We start from the raw sequence: 18,255 nt of genomic DNA, 5'->3' as shown, positions 1-18,255 counted from the left end.
TTTTTTTTATTTTTTTTTCATTATTATGAATTTTTACTAACAACAAGCATATGTTTTTATACTTTCATAACTGTGTTCATATTTTACCATCATGCTTTAAAAAATGTAATAAAATAAAACTTTTAAAACTAAATTTTGCTATCTATAATGCCTAATAATAACTCTTGTATAGTAGTCCCACAACAAACTTTCAAATCTGAAACTCAATGACACTAGAATTCCCTGTGAGAAAAGTCTAGTGGCTGGGAATTACCCAATTACAACGTCTGGTATAAGGTATAAGTGTTGTTTTCGTGTGTTTACATAGATGAATATGGCAAGGCTGTTCATGCACTGTACCGTTACGAGCTTATTACCACATTACATCATTATGATGATATCGTTGCCTTCAGTGATTTCCTGAAGATAAAAACCAAAAAATAACGCAACTGGAATAACTGCAGTTGTCGCCATCATCAATCTCATATTAAGCAAGAGATTGTGATGACATGATGACATGTGCAGGTGCTGTAGTGCTGTCCTATTTTTTAGGGGTACACTTTGAAGCCCTTCCCTTTCACACTTTGTTTCAAGGGCCAGAGGAAGGGGAGGGGGTACAAAAATAGAATTGGGATTGGGCCCAAATCTAGTGGTGGCTGAATGTACATTGTATGCAATGTAAGTTGTGTTTCGTGGGGACCATTTACCACACAATTTATTTACTACAGAAGATGGCGACAAACAAGTAAACTACATAGCTTGGCATTAACATTTAACTGGGTGGCACAGTGGCTGAGTGGTTAGCACTGTCACCTCACAGCAAGAATGTCGCTGATTCGAGTCCTGGCTGCACCAGTTAACATTTCTGTTTTGAGTTTCCCCCACAGTCCAAAGACATGCGGTACAGGTGAATTGGATAAGCCAATTTAGTCATAGGCCAAAGTGTTTGGGTGTTTCTGGGTTATTGGGTTGAGGCTGGAAGGGCATCCACTGTGTAAAACGTATGCTGGATAAGTTGGCGGTTCATTCCGCTGTGACGACGCCAGATAAATAAGGTACTAAGCTGAAGGAAAATGAATGAATGAATTACTGTATAACTACACCATATATTACTTAAAAACGTTGTGTATATGTCATGTCTTTTGTCATACATCAGTTATTACAGATAATAGTTAAAAGGCACTCAACCACCATCGTAAATCAGTGATTGGAGTTTATCACTTAAAAAATAAGAATATTTCTGTTACAAAAACATAAAACATGCATTAACCCCCTGGCAGCATACATGGGATAGTTTTACTGTAGATTTAAGGACTTATAGAAGCTTCAAAATAAAAGCCACTATTTAACATGGAAGGACCAGGCTAAAACTTAAAACTACTCATACTTACAGTGAATAAACTATGTGGTGATTTTTAATTTTGGGTGAAATATTTCTTTAAAACTACTTCTAAATAAAAGTTTTTTTTTTTTTAATAAAAGTGACTGTATTTAATAAGCGAATTTGGGGACTGGTTATATCATTACACCATTAAATCACACCTACACACCTTAAATCTTCATTCATTAAAAAAAAACAAGTGAATCATTGAGTTGGTCACTCAACTGATTCATTAAAAAAAAAAACGATTTACTGTATTGAGAAACCAAAATCATGAGGGTTAGTTTTATGATAGACTTTAGCACTAATGGATGTTTCAAAGTAAAAGCCACTATATAGCATGGAAGACCCAGGATAAACCATACTACAGTAATTACGGTCAATAAATGATGTGGTGATTTTGATTTTTGGGTGAAATATTGCTTTAAATCTACTTATTTGTAAGTTTTAAATAAAAGTGACTGCATTCAATAAGCAAATTTGACTCTTTGTTGAATAGTTATATCATTACTCCAGTATGTGAGTCCTTGAATGATCATTAATTAAAAAAAAAACAAGTGAGTCATTGAATTGGTCACTCAACTGATTCATTCAAACTCACTGATTTAATGTATTGAGAAACTAAAATTATGTGTGTTAGTTTTTGATAGACTTTAGCACTTTTGGACAATTGAAAATAAAACCCACTATATAACAAGGAAGACCCAGGATAAACTAATCCTACAGTAATTACGATAAAAAAATTACTTCGGGATTTTCATTTTTGGGTGAAATATTGCTTTAAATCTACTTATTTGTAGGTTTTAAATGAAAGTGACTGCATTCAGTTAGCAAATTTGACTCTTTGTTGAATAGTTATATCATTACTCCAGTATGTGAGTCCTTGAATGATCATTAATTTAAAAAAAAACAAGTGAGTCATTGAATTGGTCACTCAACTGATTCATTCAAACTCACTGATTTAATGTATTGAGAAACTAAAATTATGTGTGTTAGTTTTTGATAGACTTTAGCACTTTTGGACAATTGAAAATAAAACCCACTATATAACAAGGAAGACCCAGGATAAACTAATCCTACAGTAATTACGATAAAAAAATTACTTCGGGATTTTCATTTTTGGGTGAAATATTGCTTTAAATCTACTTATTTGTAGGTTTTAAATGAAAGTGACTGCATTCAGTTAGCAAATTTGACTCTTTGTTGAATAGTTATATCATTACTCCAGTATGTGAGTCCTTGAATGATCATTAATTAAAAAAAAAAAACAAGTGAGTCATTAAATTGGTCACTCAACTGATTCATTCAAACACACTGATTTAATGTATTGAGAAACTAAAATTAGTTGTGTTAGTTTTTTGATAGACTTTAGCACTTTTGGACAATTGAAAATAAAACCCACTATATAACATGGAAGACCCAGGATAAACTAATCCTACAGTAATTACGATAAAAAAATTATTTCGTGATTTTCATTTTTGGGTGAAATATTGCTTTAAATCTACTTATTTGTAGGTTTTAAATGAAAGTGACTGCATTCAGTTAGCAAATTTGACTCTTTGTTGAATAGTTATATCATTACTCCAGTATGTGAGTCCTTGAATGATCATTAATTAAAAAAAAAACAAGTGAGTCATTGAATTGGTCACTCAACTGATTCATTCAAACTCACTGATTTAATGTATTGAGAAACTAAAATTAGTTGTGTTAGTTTTTTGATAGACTTTAGCACTTTTGGACAATTGAAAATAAAACCCACTATATAACAAGGAAGACCCAGGATAAACTAATCCTACAGTAATTACGATAAAAAAATTACTTCGGGATTTTCATTTTTGGGTGAAATATTGCTTTAAATCTACTTATTTGTAGGTTTTAAATGAAAGTGACTGCATTCAGTTAGCAAATTTGACTCTTTGTTGAATAGTTATATCATTACTCCAGTATGTGAGTCCTTGAATGATCATTAATTAAAAAAAAAAACAAGTGAGTCATTAAATTGGTCACTCAACTGATTCATTCAAACACACTGATTTAATGTATTGAGAAACTAAAATTAGTTGTGTTAGTTTTTTGATAGACTTTAGCACTTTTGGACAATTGAAAATAAAACCCACTATATAACATGGAAGACCCAGGATAAACTAATCCTACAGTAATTACGATAAAAAAATTATTTCGTGATTTTCATTTTTGGGTGAAATATTGCTTTAAATCTACTTATTTGTAGGTTTTAAATGAAAGTGACTGCATTCAGTTAGCAAATTTGACTCTTTGTTGAATAGTTATATCATTACTCCAGTATGTGAGTCCTTGAATGATCATTAATTAAAAAAAAAAAAACAAGTGAGTCATTAAATTGGTCACTCAACTGATTCATTCAAACACACTGATTTAATGTATTGAGAAACTAAAATTAGTTGTGTTAGTTTTTTGATAGACTTTAGCACTTTTGGACAATTGAAAATAAAACCCACTATATAACATGGAAGACCCAGGATAAACTAATCCTACAGTAATTACGATAAAAAAATTATTTCGTGATTTTCATTTTTGGGTGAAATATTGCTTTAAATCTACTTATTTGTAGGTTTTAAATGAAAGTGACTGCATTCAGTTAGCAAATTTGACTCTTTGTTGAATAGTTATATCATTACTCCAGTATGTGAGTCCTTGAATGATCATTAATTAAAAAAAAAACAAGTGAGTCATTGAATTGGTCACTCAACTGATTCATTCAAACACACTGATTTAATGTATTGAGAAACTAAAATTAGTTGTGTTAGTTTTTTGATAGACTTTAGCACTTTTGGACAATTGAAAATAAAACCCGCTATATAACAAGGAAGACCCAGGATAAACTAATCCTACAGTAATTACGATAAAAAAATTATTTCGTGATTTTCATTTTTGGGTGAAATATTGCTTTAAATCTACTTATTTGTAGGTTTTAAATGAAAGTGACTGCATTCAGTTAGCAAATTTGACTCTTTGTTGAATAGTTATATCATTACTCCTGTAAGTGAGTCCTTGAATGATCATTAATTTAAAAAAAAAACAAGTGAGTCATTGAATTGGTCACTCAACTGATTCATTCGAACACACTGATTTGCTGTATTGAGAAACAAATCAAGGAGTGAAACATGTAATCATTTACATATTTGAATCAAATTAATTCAAGTCAGACCTTGTTTTTGCCAATCAAACATGCTGTATTGTCACTTGTCAGTTTGTGTAATGTCTGAAATATGATGTGCTGTAATCTGCCGATTAATGTGCATTGTGAATTAACCCAAGCAAAAGTTAATTCTGCTTTGGTTTAGTTTGCAGATTCAAAGCAACACTCTTGTGTTGCTGCTTAATAGTCACTGTCAAAATGGTCGCAGACATTATTCATGAATAGCCCTTGACATTTTCCCCCATCTAAACAACATTGAACAACTCAAACTGTTGTATGAACTAAATTAACCCATCGTGTCATAAGAATATGACCCATTTTTGCAGGTAATTTGTAAAAATTACAACTCAGAAAAAGAAAATACTGGGTAAAATGTAAAAACTAGCTACCTTTTTCATAAACTTGACATGGTGAACTCAATCAGCGGCAGTATTTTTAGTCTTTTCAATGGCACTAATAGACTTTGAGTGGCTGTGATTACGTTGTGAGGTATTATTATAAAGTAGCACTCATTTTCCTCATTTTTGTTGATGATGGACATGCATTGTTTAGCTCTCAGGACACGCATTGTTATTGAGCTCTCTGAAAACCCACAAGCCTTGACACTTCTACAGCTCAGTAATGTCACACACAATGTTTTCTTTTTATTCATATATTAAGGTCAATGCGACAGGCTACATGTTTATGATCGGCATTCATCTTCATGAATATGAGTTTGTTCAAAAATTAAGTTGTGGATCTGAAAGGAAAACAGTTTTTCAGCTGCAATTTCATATGAATTCATTCTGTTCAAGGTGAATCAACAAAGACTGGCATTTCAATGCTGTTCATGTTAATCTTTATAGCAGGTTATCGGTTCTGACAAGTTGATGGTGGATATTAGAGCTCACATTTTTTACCAAAGTAAATAAGGTTATTATCTGTTTATATGTGCATCTGCTTTTGTTTTTATTTAAGGTACATTTGCAAGTCTTTTGAATAAAAAATAAATAAAATACCACAACTTCAACTCTGAAAACTGGACTGACACAGTTTCAATTTATTAGAACTTCTATGTTAAGCTGCTTTGACACAATATACATTGTAAAAGCGCTTTAGAAATAAATATTATTTGAATTGAATTTTATTTTAATACTGTAATTAAGTACATATTTAAAGTGTCTGCACTTTTAAAAATAATTTAATTTTATAAAACTATACTTTTACTTCACTACATTTAAAAAAAAATATGTAAAAATAGTATCATAAATAGCCTAGTGCAAATAATAATACTGCACTGAACATTTAATTTGTGAATTAAACTGACATTTCAATCCAGGGCCGGAGTGGGACTGTTTTTCAGCCCTGGAGCTTCAAGCCTCAGACCGGCCCACCTCAGTTCACCACTGACTATATTAAAATAAGGTTATTTCCAATTCAGTTTCTAATTACACTATCACGTCTATTTTTGAGAAAACAGCACTTTTAGAACTTCAAATGTTCAACAACCCTTACAGTATTATGTCTTAACAATAAAAATTAAAAAAAAAAATTGTTACTCAGACAAGGACCGAACCCAGGTTGGCTGCGTCATAATCTAACGTACTAACCACTGTACTACATAGCTGTACGTTGAATGGTGACTTATCTAGTTATATCATCATTAACCTGCATCCTGCTCACGAGGCTACGAGAAGATAGATAAAAAGAGCAGAGCTGCGGTAAAATAATGAATAAGAAGGCTGTGGTCAAGTAAATAAATAAATTATTTTAAAAAAGTGTGACTGCTGAGAGCAACCGATTCTGGAACTAGGGACACCGGCCCTCGCAGCCAAAAAACGGACCGGCTCACCGGGAATTCTCCCGGTCCTCCCGATTAGCCAATCCGGGCCTGTTTCAATCACTATGTCAAATGATCTGTTCAGAGTGAATCTCCAGTAAACAACTCGCTGACTCAAATGATCCGTTCAGGGTGAAACTCTGATTCATTGATTTACAAATCAGTTTAACAAATAGGGTAAGATGTTTTTTATACGAATTATCATGAATTATTAGTGTGGTTATTAGAGTGTGCCCAACACTCTTGTTAAATAAACATTCATCTGTAAATAATTTTACTTTTGTTTTTTAATTGAATATGAAGCCGTTTTGCATGTTGACTTATAGTTTGTCGCAAATGATCTGTTCAGAGGTGGTCTCCAGTAAACAACTCACTGATTCAAATGATCTGTTCAGAGGTGGTCTCAAGTAAACAACTCAATGATTCAAATAATGTGTTCAGAGGTGGTTGCCAGTAAACAACTCACTGATTCAAATGATCTGTTCAGAGGTGGTCTCAAGTAAACAACTCAATGATTCAAATGATCTGTTCAGAGGTGGTCTCCAGTAAACAACTCACTGATTCAAATTATCTGTTCAGAGGTGGTCTCCAGTAAACAACTCGCTGATTCAAATGATCTGTTCAGAGGTGGTCTCAAGTAAACAACTCAATGATTCAAAATATCTGTTTAGAGGTGGTCTCCAGTAAACAACTCACTGATTCAAATAAACTGTTCAGAGGTGGTTGCCAGTAAACAACTCACTGATTCAAATGATCTGTTCAGAGGTGGTCTCCAGTAAACAACTCACTGATTCAAGTGATCTGTTCAGAGGTGGTTGCCAGTAAACAACTCACTGATTCAAATGATCTGTTCAGAGGTGGTTGCCAGTAAACAACTCACTGATTCAAATGATCTGTTCAGAGGTGGTCTCCAGTAAACAACTCACTGATTCAAATGATCTGTTCAGAGGTGGTTGCCAGTAAACAACTCACTGATTCAAATGATCTGTTCAGAGGTGGTCGCCAGTAAACAACTCACTGATTCAAATGATCTGGTCAGAGTTAGTCTCCAGTAAACAACTCACTGATTCAAATGTTCTCTTCAGATTTAGTCTCCAGACAACCCACTAATTCAAATGATCCACGCAGAGTTATGCTGGGTTTCATTTGAAACGGCTCATCCCTATGCCCTTGAATGAATTAGAGCACTGGTGTTAAACTTGGGCCCTGTTTAGACTAATACATTTCAGTTTTAAAAAGGCGTTTTAGAATGAAAACAATCCACATCCACACTGGCGTTTCACCTAGCATTTCTGAACAACTCTTCGTCCACACCATACCGATGAAAATGCAAATCACGTGACAACACACACACAGACTCTGGCATGCACTGCAGCGATGAGAGCTGTGCAAGTCAGACTGATTATCAAGGATCTACCGCTGGATCTAATCTCACTATATTGGTTAAACATGATATTTAATTCATCTTGTTGTCTATATCTGATGACATATTCCCCGACTTTGGTCTTTTGAATCTTGTTCTTAGGTAACATGTTTTGTTTGAGAGCGTTAGTTAATATATTAATTTATGTAACCGCTTACACTGATTCTGCACATTTGACTGATTGCTGCCTTTATTTCCTATATTGTATTACCTTATTGTACGTTATACTTTTATAATGGCCATTATTGATTATTAAAACTGATATTTAGCAAAAGAGACAGGGTATGTTTTATATTTTTCAATGAAAATGAAAAGAGGCGGTAACATTATAGGCTCCGTTTTGTTATAAATATGCATACAATGAAGATGATGCCGCATGATGCCTCAACATTTCTGCTGTCTATTAAGTTAATATCAAAAATTAAAATAGGCAGTTCCGCATATTATGTTTTCATTTTATTGTTAAAAAAGTGAAACAACGTAGCCAGGGTAATGTGAATGAGGTTATGAGCTACACTGTTCCCTTTGAAGAATTAACCGACATGTCCTCTGGAGTTTGTTTTCCATATTAAACCTGCAAAGTCTGAATTTACAAAGAGAGAATGCGAGACTAAACTTTGTCCACTTAATATTAAGGAAAAAGCCCTAATCAGATCATCTGCAGCACTGCCTTTATTTTGCAGATTTCTCTGTTTTCCCTTCATCATTTTCAAAAAGCTCTGTTTTTGGAGCTCGAAAACTCCAGTATAGTGTGGACGGATGGCGTAACTGTAGCAATACTTGTGCTTTTTAAAACTAAAATTTGATGAAATATTGCAATATTGAAAAAGAGGACTTTTTATTTCTACTGGGGTAATGTTTTCTTAGGGTATTTCTGTAATTTTACTCAAGTGCCTAATTTACATCCTTCATTCATCACTGAAAATAGGTTTTTATATGCACTGGAAGCATTTTAAATGCAATCGAGGTGTCAAACTGAAAAACATCAGCAAAAGTATTATATAGATATTCAGAGTAATACTTTAAAAACATCTATTATGAGTACTTGCCATATAAATTTTAAATTCTATTTGACTTCATCCTAACAGCACAGTATAAGCTTTTAAATGAAATATTTTAAACAAAGAAAAATAAAACATTAGTTTAAGATACCTCTCAGTTATTGGTGCTATTCTGGCAACTGGTAGTCATTTGCTTAATTATCTGACAAACCCAATTTATCTGACGGTCTAACTTTCCAGGTTTCACTGACTTTGCAACATGGTGAGCCGTTCTAAAGTGACTGAAAGCCACTACAGTCAGTGAACTGTGGAAGAGATTGGAAGAAAATTGGAGGAAAATTAATAAACAGCAGAGCAGTGTGAGAGAATACTGATGTCCTGTGGCCGTAAATGTACTGAAGCCATTCAAAGCAAAGGCCTGTACACTTACTACTCATTTTTAGTGCTGTAACCTTCAGAAATTATAGTTATAATCTTTGTTTGTGCTACAATTATTGCCGTTCTAAGTGCTTTCTACAAAAAAAGTGCCTTGGATGTTTTGTTAAAGACTCTTTTCAGTATAAGCATGGTACATTTGACCAAAAAAAAAAACTATCATGCCTTTTTTTTACAAGATGTAAAATAACTCTCTGTTGTCCTTAGAGTGTGTAAGTGAAGAGTGTGAGTGTGTAAACTCAAAATAGCCCACATATAATTGTTTATAACCCTTTGGCGCTACCTCTTTTATAGGCTTTGGTCCAAATTGTGTAGTGTTGGTGACTGTCGCTTTAAATTTAAATGGGATTGTGCTGCCAGCCTTCTTTTCAAACGATACACTTACATAAAACTGTTTAAACTTTTGCACAATGATGATTGCATTATTTCTGGAAAAAGAAAAATCAAGGTTTTATACATTTGCTACTGATAATGAACTAAATGCAGGTCTTGATTTAGTGTATTTTTTGTATTTATTTGTACCATCTCATTTGTACATTTTAAAAAAGTTTGCTCATCCCCCATTGACTTATTTTATATTGTAAAAACTCTTTAAAGCTGCCCCCTTTATATGCTTTGGTCCAAATTGTGCAGTTTTGAGGACTGTGCTCCCAGCCCTCTTTTTTAAGACACACTGTGTAATGTGAAGTGGACGCTGACATCAGGAGTTTGCGGATCCAAACGCAGGTTTATTTAGCAGAATGTTCAGGCAAGCAACAGTCAACACAAGTGCAAACAGATGCATACAGGCAATCCAGAATCATAGTCAATAAGCAGGCGGATGGTCAAAGGCAGGCAGCAGACAAGAATAAACAAACAAAACAAAGATCAGTACACAGCAAGACCAAGCAAGTAAACGGCGTCGTAATGTTCACAGTTCAGTACAACAAGACTCAGCAACAGTGTGTTTGTGCTGTTTTTATAGTCCATGTAATCAGTCTATGACAATCCTCCATCATGATGCAATCAGTCATGATTAACCGGTTGTGTGTGTGTGTGTGTGTGTGTGTGTGTGTGTGTGTGTGTGTGTGTGTGTGTGTGTGTGTGTGTGTGTGTGTGTGTGTGTGCGTGTGCGCGTGTGTGTGCGTGTGTGTGTGTGTGTGTGTGTGTGTGTGTGTGTGTGTGTGTGTGTGTGTGTGTGTGTGTGTGGGTGCATGACTGGATCTTGTAGTGCATTAATTCGCAGATTTGTAGTCTGTAAAATTTGTACAATTTTATTTTTTTTTTTCCCATAATAGGTCCCCTTTAAATTTTGTACAATGAAGATTGCTTTTTATTTTTTTTTAAAAATCAAAACATTAAAAAAAAAAAAAAAAAAAAAAAAAAAATATATATATATATATATATATATATATATATATATATATATATATATATATATACATATATACATATATACATTATTTTTTTATTTTATTTTTTTTTTTTTTGTAGTGAACTCTGCGGGTCTTATAAAAGTGACTTTTGTTTATTATACCTTTAAATAATAAATCAAATTAAAAAAAATGGTTTATTTCTGAAAAAAGAAAGTTTTAAACATTTTCTAATATAGATAATAAACTAAATATGTGGGTCTTGATTTAGTGGCTAATTTGTATTAATTTTTACGATCTCATTTGTACATTTTAGAATAATTAGCTTATCCACAATGACTTATTTTATATAGTAAAAACTCTTTAAAGCTGCCCCCTTTATATGCTTTGGTCCAAATTGTGCAGTTTTAGTAACTGTGTTCCCAGCCCTCTTTTCAAGACACTGACGCAAAATGTTGTTTAAACCCTTTATAAAAGTGATTCTTTTTTTCCATAATAGGTCCTCTTTAAATTTTACACAATGAAGATTCCTTTATTATTATTTTTTCTCAGAAGCAATACATTTTACACGTTTTTCTTTATTTTTGGTAGTGAACTATGCGGGTCTTTATAAAAGTGACTTTTGTTTATTAGGTCCCCTTTAAATAATAAATCAAATAAATATTGGTTTATTTCTGGAAAAAAAGAAGGTTTTATACATTTTCTAATAATGATTATAAACTGAATATGTGGGTATTGATTTAGTGGCTAATTTATATTCTTTTTTTTCATAATAGGTCCCCTTTAACGGCGAAGCAGTGGCGCAGTAGGTAGTGCTGTGGCCTCACAGCAAGAAGGTCGCTGGTTCGAGCCTTGGCATGTTCTCCCTGCATTCGCGTGGGTTTCCTCCGGGTGCTCCGGTTTCTCCCACAGGCCAAAGACATGCGGTACAGGTGAATTGGGTAGGCTAAATTGTCTGTAGTGTATGAGTGTGTGTGTGAATGTGTGTGTGGATGTTTCCCAGAGATGGGTTGCAGCTAGAAGGGCATTTGCTGCGTAAAAACTTGCTGGATAAGTTGGCGGTTCATTCCGCTGTGGTGACCCTGGATTAATAAAGGGAGCAAGCCCACAAGAAAATGAATAACTGAATGAGGTCCCCTTTAAATTTTGCACAGTGAAGATTAATTTATTTTTTTAAATCATTACATTTTCTGCATTCTTTATTTTTGATAATGAACTAAACATGCAGGTCTTGATTTAGTGCTTTATTCATATTCATTTGTAAAATCTCATTTGTACATTTTAGTATGATTTGCTCATCCCCTGATGAGGTGGTTTGGAGCACCCCTCCCTTTAAAAATCATGTTTTAATACAAATTAAATCGTTTGAATTTGAAAGAATTAGCCACTTTTCTGACAAAATGTAAACTAGTTTCCTCATGAGATTGCACTGTAAAAATCAGCTGAATCAACACAATCCTTGAGGATTGTTAAATTTAACTCCATTTACTTAAACTTAATCGATTTGTGTTGGAACCACATGAAAGAATAGTGTGTAACCCAGGATTTTTTACAGTGCAATTCATTTATGTTTTCTGAAACAATCGATTAAGTTAATTGTTATCGATAAAGTGGATTAAACACAAAACAAGTAATTTACCCCAAAAAAAATCTCAAGAATTGTGTTTTAGCTGGATGTGCACGTATGTAATTTAGCATACTCTATATTTACTCCTCCACCTAGCACTCTTTTATCACAGCAGCTGTATTATTATTTCTAAGCGTACACCTATAAGATGTGAGAAACGTGTTGCGATGACTCATTTGAAGGACCATCCATAGATCACAGATCATAACACTCTATCAAACTCTAACTGCACCGCAGTCGCAAAGAATAAAGATGTTGACATTAGTCCTCAGCAGATGAAGCGGAGACTAAACAGAGCCTGTTTTCAGAGTCATTTATCAGACGAATAAACAGTCGCACTTTTTGATGTATAACCTCGCGCCGCCCCGTAATGGAAAAGTGATCATCAAGCAGAAAGTTCATGAAGGAGCACTACTTCGACTTTAAGTAATTCCTTTCTCTTTGTGTTTTCTCTGGCCCTCCCATCTCTTCCTTGAGAGCTTTCCTGCCGGGGCTGTGCAGGGGTTGAAGTGGATGATGAAGAGGCTGAGCAGGGGGCCTGGCAGCTCTACATCCCACACAGACGCCTCTCTTGTGGGCATGCCGAGAGAGACACGGCCCCCCGGATGGAAGGTTGCTGGCAGTCTGGAGCCGGAACTGCAGAGGGAAATGGCTCATTCATTAATCTACCTTAAACCACCCTCCTTGTACCTGTCTATTTTCTCCTCTCACCTTTTTTTCCTTCCCACTTTTGCTCTTTCTTTACTCGAAATGTGCTTTTTAAAGGGGTTGTTCACCTACAAATGAAAGTTCTGCCTTAAAAGGGTCACATTCGGCTATTTTTACATAGTGTAATATAATCAGAATCAGAAATGATATTGTCGTTATACAAGATACAATGACATTTTTGTTTGCCTTTCCTATTAGTGCAGTACTTGTCTAAAACAACAATAGTAGCATGACGTGATAAAACAAAAATCAACCAGGGTTCAACGCTAAGGATTTTTTCTACTGGTCCAATCGGGCCAATGGTTCAGATTTTTACTTGCCCAGCCAAAATTTTCACTGGCCCCATTAAAAAATAACAAAGACAAGTTAATACATATTTTTAGCCACATATTTTAAATAATGTGTCAAAAATAACTTCTGTGAATCAACAATTTCAATATTTGAAAAATGTTAATAAATGTATGAGCACAATTCAGAGCTATGCAAACAAAATTTGCATTATGGGAAATGTGGAAGTATTTTATTGCAGTTCGAAATTATTTAACAAAAGGTGGCTGACTGGAAAATTGTGAAAATAAATAAACAAATAAAATAAAAAAATAATAATAACCACCATTTTTTTCATTGTGTTTTCATGTAATAAACAGACATTTTACTTTAGACTTTTAATTTGATATTGCTGCCATGTTGCCGTCTCTTCGCTGTTTGGTTGTTACCAGGATACAGAAAAAATAGCATGCTCAAAATATCAAATCAGATGGGAGGATCCGAAAAGCAACCGACACCAGAGAAGGTAGCGTTTTAAGACTAAAAAGCTGAAGCTTAAAATGCACACAATGGACAAATAGTCGCAGGCAAGTTAAACTTTAGTTATAAGGCAGCACTTTTCCAATCGGGCCAGTAATAATCCTGTCTACTGTCCCAAGCATCTTTCACACTGGTCCCGGGCCATAGGGCAGTCCTTATTGTTGAGCCCTGTCAACAGATAGTGAATCTTGTGAACCCACAGAAACCTTCTTGCTATGAGGCGACATTGCTAGCCACTGAGCCACTGTGTCACCTATATTGTTCAACCTACTAAAATGATCAATATAATTCACTTTGTCATGCTGTAGTGTTAAATGTTGTAGTCACATATACATTTAACAGCTAATTATGTGTTCCTTCTTTTTTACTCACCTTAACCTTACAATAAACTTGAGTGAATTTCTTTCCTCCACAAATGGAGGTTCAAAATGACTTTTAATGCAATTATAACAAATGGGATGTAGTGCTTTTAACCTTCTTCTAGTCCTATAATACAGACCATAAAATCGCTTGCATGGATGAATGGATCAGAGTTATTGAAAAGCTCACTTCTCTTATGTTTAAGAGAAGTTCATGAGAGAAGCAGCCATACCTGATATTTCACTTCTCATTTTCCTTCAGCTTAGTCCCTTTATTTATTAGGGGTCGCCACAGCGGAATGAACCGCCAAGTTGTCCAGGATGTGTTTTACACAGCAGATGCCCTTCCAGCGGCAACCCAGTACTGGGAATCCCATACCTGATAAGTGATTAGTTTTTTTTTTTTTTTCACTATTGAAATGGTTATTTTTGGTTTATCCAGTTCACTAAGCAACACAAATGATTTGTTATCTGTATAAAAAATGCTGAGTTATTCCACACAATTCCTTTATGTTGTTCCAACACAAATCGATTAAGTTAACTTAATAATTTTACAAGTTGAAGTGGTTCCCTAAGAATCGTGTTCTTAAACAAATTTTAAATAAGTAGTTTGAACTAATTGCAAAATAGTTTTTTTTCAGTGTTGGATTTACTCAATTTTATCAAGGTAAGTGGTTGCAAACAATTTATATGGGCTGATTTTAAACACCAGATTAAATTTAGTGATGTTCAACTCAGTTTGTTTAAATTCAGACCATTTAAATTGTTTGCAACTATTTACCTTTTTTTTTTTTTTTTTTTTTTGCATCTACATGCCAACTAATTCTCATTAGATTATAAATAGACTGTTAGGTTACGGTTAGGGTTAGTGTAAGTTGACATATACCTATAGTCAGTTGAATGTCTGTTGAAGGAGCAGTATATTAAGCAGACAGTCTACTAATACTCAAAAGGACCATCAAAATGAAATGTTACCTTTTTTCAGTGTGTTTAATGCCGAGTTCAGACTGCATGATTTTCAAAGTAGTCGTGTCACAGATTTTTTCACACTGCATGACTATCTGGGCTAGCGTTTTGTCGCTGCTTTGTTTACACTGCAGGATGGATTGACGACAGGGAGTTTCACACTGTATGACTTAAAAATACTAAGGGAATTAGTCATTTCTGCACAACTTTTTTTTTTCTCGACCCAGTTGTGGTTTTGTTCAGATGACACGTCAAACAGACACGGGTGCTCCTGCAAATTAGTTTTTCCTTTATTTCTTGGGTCCAAATAAACTAAAAATGAGCGCTTTTACTTTCTCCCCCAACCTCCCGCTGGCCTGCAGGTAACCACACTAGTGGGTGCTGCTCTCTCATTGGCTGTAGGTGATCGTGGATGTTATTTTCAGTCAAAACTCATTTCACACGGCTTGATTTGAATCGCCGACAGCAGCTCCAGATATTTAGCACGCCAAATATAACACAGGCATTGGCGACTCATTGGCAATTCTTTCAGACCATGTCTTTGATGGTTCACACTATGTGATTGTCACTCACATGCACGAGCACTGATTTGCCTGTGGTTTCAGGCATTTGTCTGCGATTTCTCAAACCCGCCGGCGAGTCAAAATCATGCAGTCTGAACTCTGCATAAAGGTAACTGGTTGCAAACAATTTATATCAGTACCTTAGCCAGCCTGGTGAAAGCTGTTGTTCATGTTTCTCAAACTGGACTTGTTTGCAGTTATTCACCTCATTTTTATGTTTAATTCTGAAATATAAGTACAGCATTTTACTGACATTTTAAGCTCTACTCTGAATTAGCTTGTCGTAAGGTCATCATAACCACACTTTTTGATTATTTTAGTCAAATTAGTATTTAAATCCATTTTAATATGGGCCGTCTTTGATGCTTCACACCTTTTTATTGGTCATTTTTTGTTTCAAGAATAAGGTCCAAGAATGAGAATAGAAGTTACTTGTAAAAGCCATTTAAAAACAACCCAGCAATCAATTTTGTGTTTAAATGATATCTAATAGACATCTAAACATAGTCTGCTTGGCTAAAACGAGGGGCTGACAGTAAAAATCTAATCTTAGCCCATCTAAGAATAGCCCAAAACTAGACTAATCGTCAAATAGACAGATTGAACAGACTTTATATGTGTAGTCATTCATTTCTGTCTATTTGATGTTGGCCTATTCTTAGATGTCTATTAGATTTTCACAGACAGCCTAATTTAGCCTTGTTTTAGCCAAGCAGACTGTGTTTAGACGTCTATTAGACATCTTTTATTGTTTGCATTGGTTAAAAGTGATTAGCAGAAGTCACACTAAAGCATCAGCCAACAGGATTCCACTTGATTTTAAAGCCTTTTTTGATGGGTTATTTTCACCATGATAGCATAGCAGTCAAAATAGAGCTCACGTATGGGACAAATTCTGGACCTTTGTCCGTCAGGGGTGGGTCTTCCAAACTACCTGAACTCCCCATGGCTACGATCTGTATATGTGCTGAATTTAAACAGCTTAGCTTTGTTAGTTTAAATTCATCCCTCATAAATAGTTTGCAACCAGTTACTTTTTTTAAAAAAGTAGTAAATCCAATGAATCATTTTCTTCAGTGCAGGTCTGAATGATTCATCGACACGTCAGACATAAGCTTCACAAATTTAGCTCAACCCCTAAAAACTGCACCAAAAAAAGCAGATGAATTGTTCAGAAAAGACATGAGGTGAATTAAATGGTGACACTATTTCATTTATGAGTGAACTTCCCCTTTCAAACTCCCCTTTTAAAGCTTTTACTATAAAGTCACGCATCATTTTGTTTCCAAATCATTCTTACCTAATAAATCTCTCTGGATTTCTCACTTCCTTGCTTCGGCACCAACCCCATTTGCTCTTTCTTCATGTGAGGGTGCGCTGACAGATCCTGGCCTGAACGGAAACGAGCGTGTCCATCCATCCTCGCCTTTCTCGCTCTCCATCTTGTGTCTCTTTCCTCTCTTCTCTCTCTCTCTCTTTTTCCTTTCAGGTGTGTTGGCCTCTTTGGCATTTTCTCTTTCTTATCGCAGGAGGCAGGCAGGAGTCATGGGCAAACAACACGCATCATTACCTGCGTGAGTAAAGTGGTCGGGTCCTGGCATCTTCAACCGTTGCAGAATAACTAATGCTTTCTGGAAGCTTCCACTCGGCACTGTACCAGCCCAGAGGCAATTTGGGGCTTCATCCCATCGCAGATAGCTCAGATAACTGGGCATTTATTTGCCCTCATGACTCCAAAAAATACATACAGCCTCAGGGTTTTCTGGAGAGCAGTCTTGACTTGAGACCCCGAGAAGCTCACCTATGCATTAATGACTACGCAGAGAAAATGAATAACAATCCCACAAATGAACTGCAATCCCACAAAGCATTGCGGGAGTCAACAGTCAAGTTACAATTATGCATTAATATATATTTGTGTTTTATTTTTCTCTATCTAATATATGTATCTCTAAATATATTCAGAGATTTGTGATGTCACATGAGCCAAATAATACAGTGGACCTGTTAAAAGTGCAGAAGGTGATCTGAATAAATGCTAACTGGTTAGCATAATATCTTTGAAACACAGTCATGAATGCGCACATTAAAGATAGACTAGATCTTGTCATTCGCCAGTTAGTAAACTTTATATTACTTCGATTACCAATGAAAACTGTATTGTATCTAGCACGTTCTCAGTTGTGTAGCAAGCAAAACTTGTCATAATTTGCTATATTTCATGCATGAAACAATTGCTGTCCTCACTCTCTCATTCTCTTTGTCCTAAAGCTACTACTTTGTTTAGTGGTTGGCTGACGGGATGCAGGAATTACTCTTACTATGCTAAACTTACATGCTGTTTCAGACCGAATATTCAGAGTATAGCATGGTAAAGAATATGGGGAATGTGTCATGGGTTGTCATTGTTTAAAAATGAACCAATGTGAATACAAAACCAACTTCACCTCAGTAAAGCAGGCTAGGTGGAAAAGCGCTATTTACTTCTGTTTTGTTGTTAAACTAAATAAAATCCTACATTATCAATACTGTAAGTAGACCCTTGTGAAACTGAAAATAGTCACATTATTTTTTTGTTGGAAGATTTCAGTGGCTGAACAACACTTCTGTGCATATAACCCATTCATAAAACAACAAAATGTACATCAGCTTTGTGT

General features: G+C 34.8%; 1 long non-coding RNA gene across 1 annotated transcript in view; it reads left to right on the top strand.

The window, feature by feature from the left end:
- LOC141377587 (uncharacterized) overlaps positions 1 to 13,629 on the top strand; it is a 27,885-nt gene extending 14,256 nt beyond the window's left edge. Inside the window, exons 3-4 of the long non-coding RNA XR_012389961.1 lie at positions 11,345 to 11,509; positions 12,675 to 13,629. This is a non-coding gene — a long non-coding RNA (uncharacterized lncRNA). The remainder of the gene's footprint in view (positions 1 to 11,344; positions 11,510 to 12,674) is intronic.
- The last annotated feature ends 4,626 nt before the right edge of the window (positions 13,630 to 18,255 follow it).

Source organism: Danio rerio, chromosome 14 (genome assembly GCF_049306965.1).
Source record: "Danio rerio strain Tuebingen ecotype United States chromosome 14, GRCz12tu, whole genome shotgun sequence".
NCBI classification, from domain to species: domain Eukaryota; kingdom Metazoa; phylum Chordata; class Actinopteri; order Cypriniformes; family Danionidae; genus Danio; species Danio rerio.
This window is presented reverse-complemented; position numbering and strand designations above follow the sequence as displayed.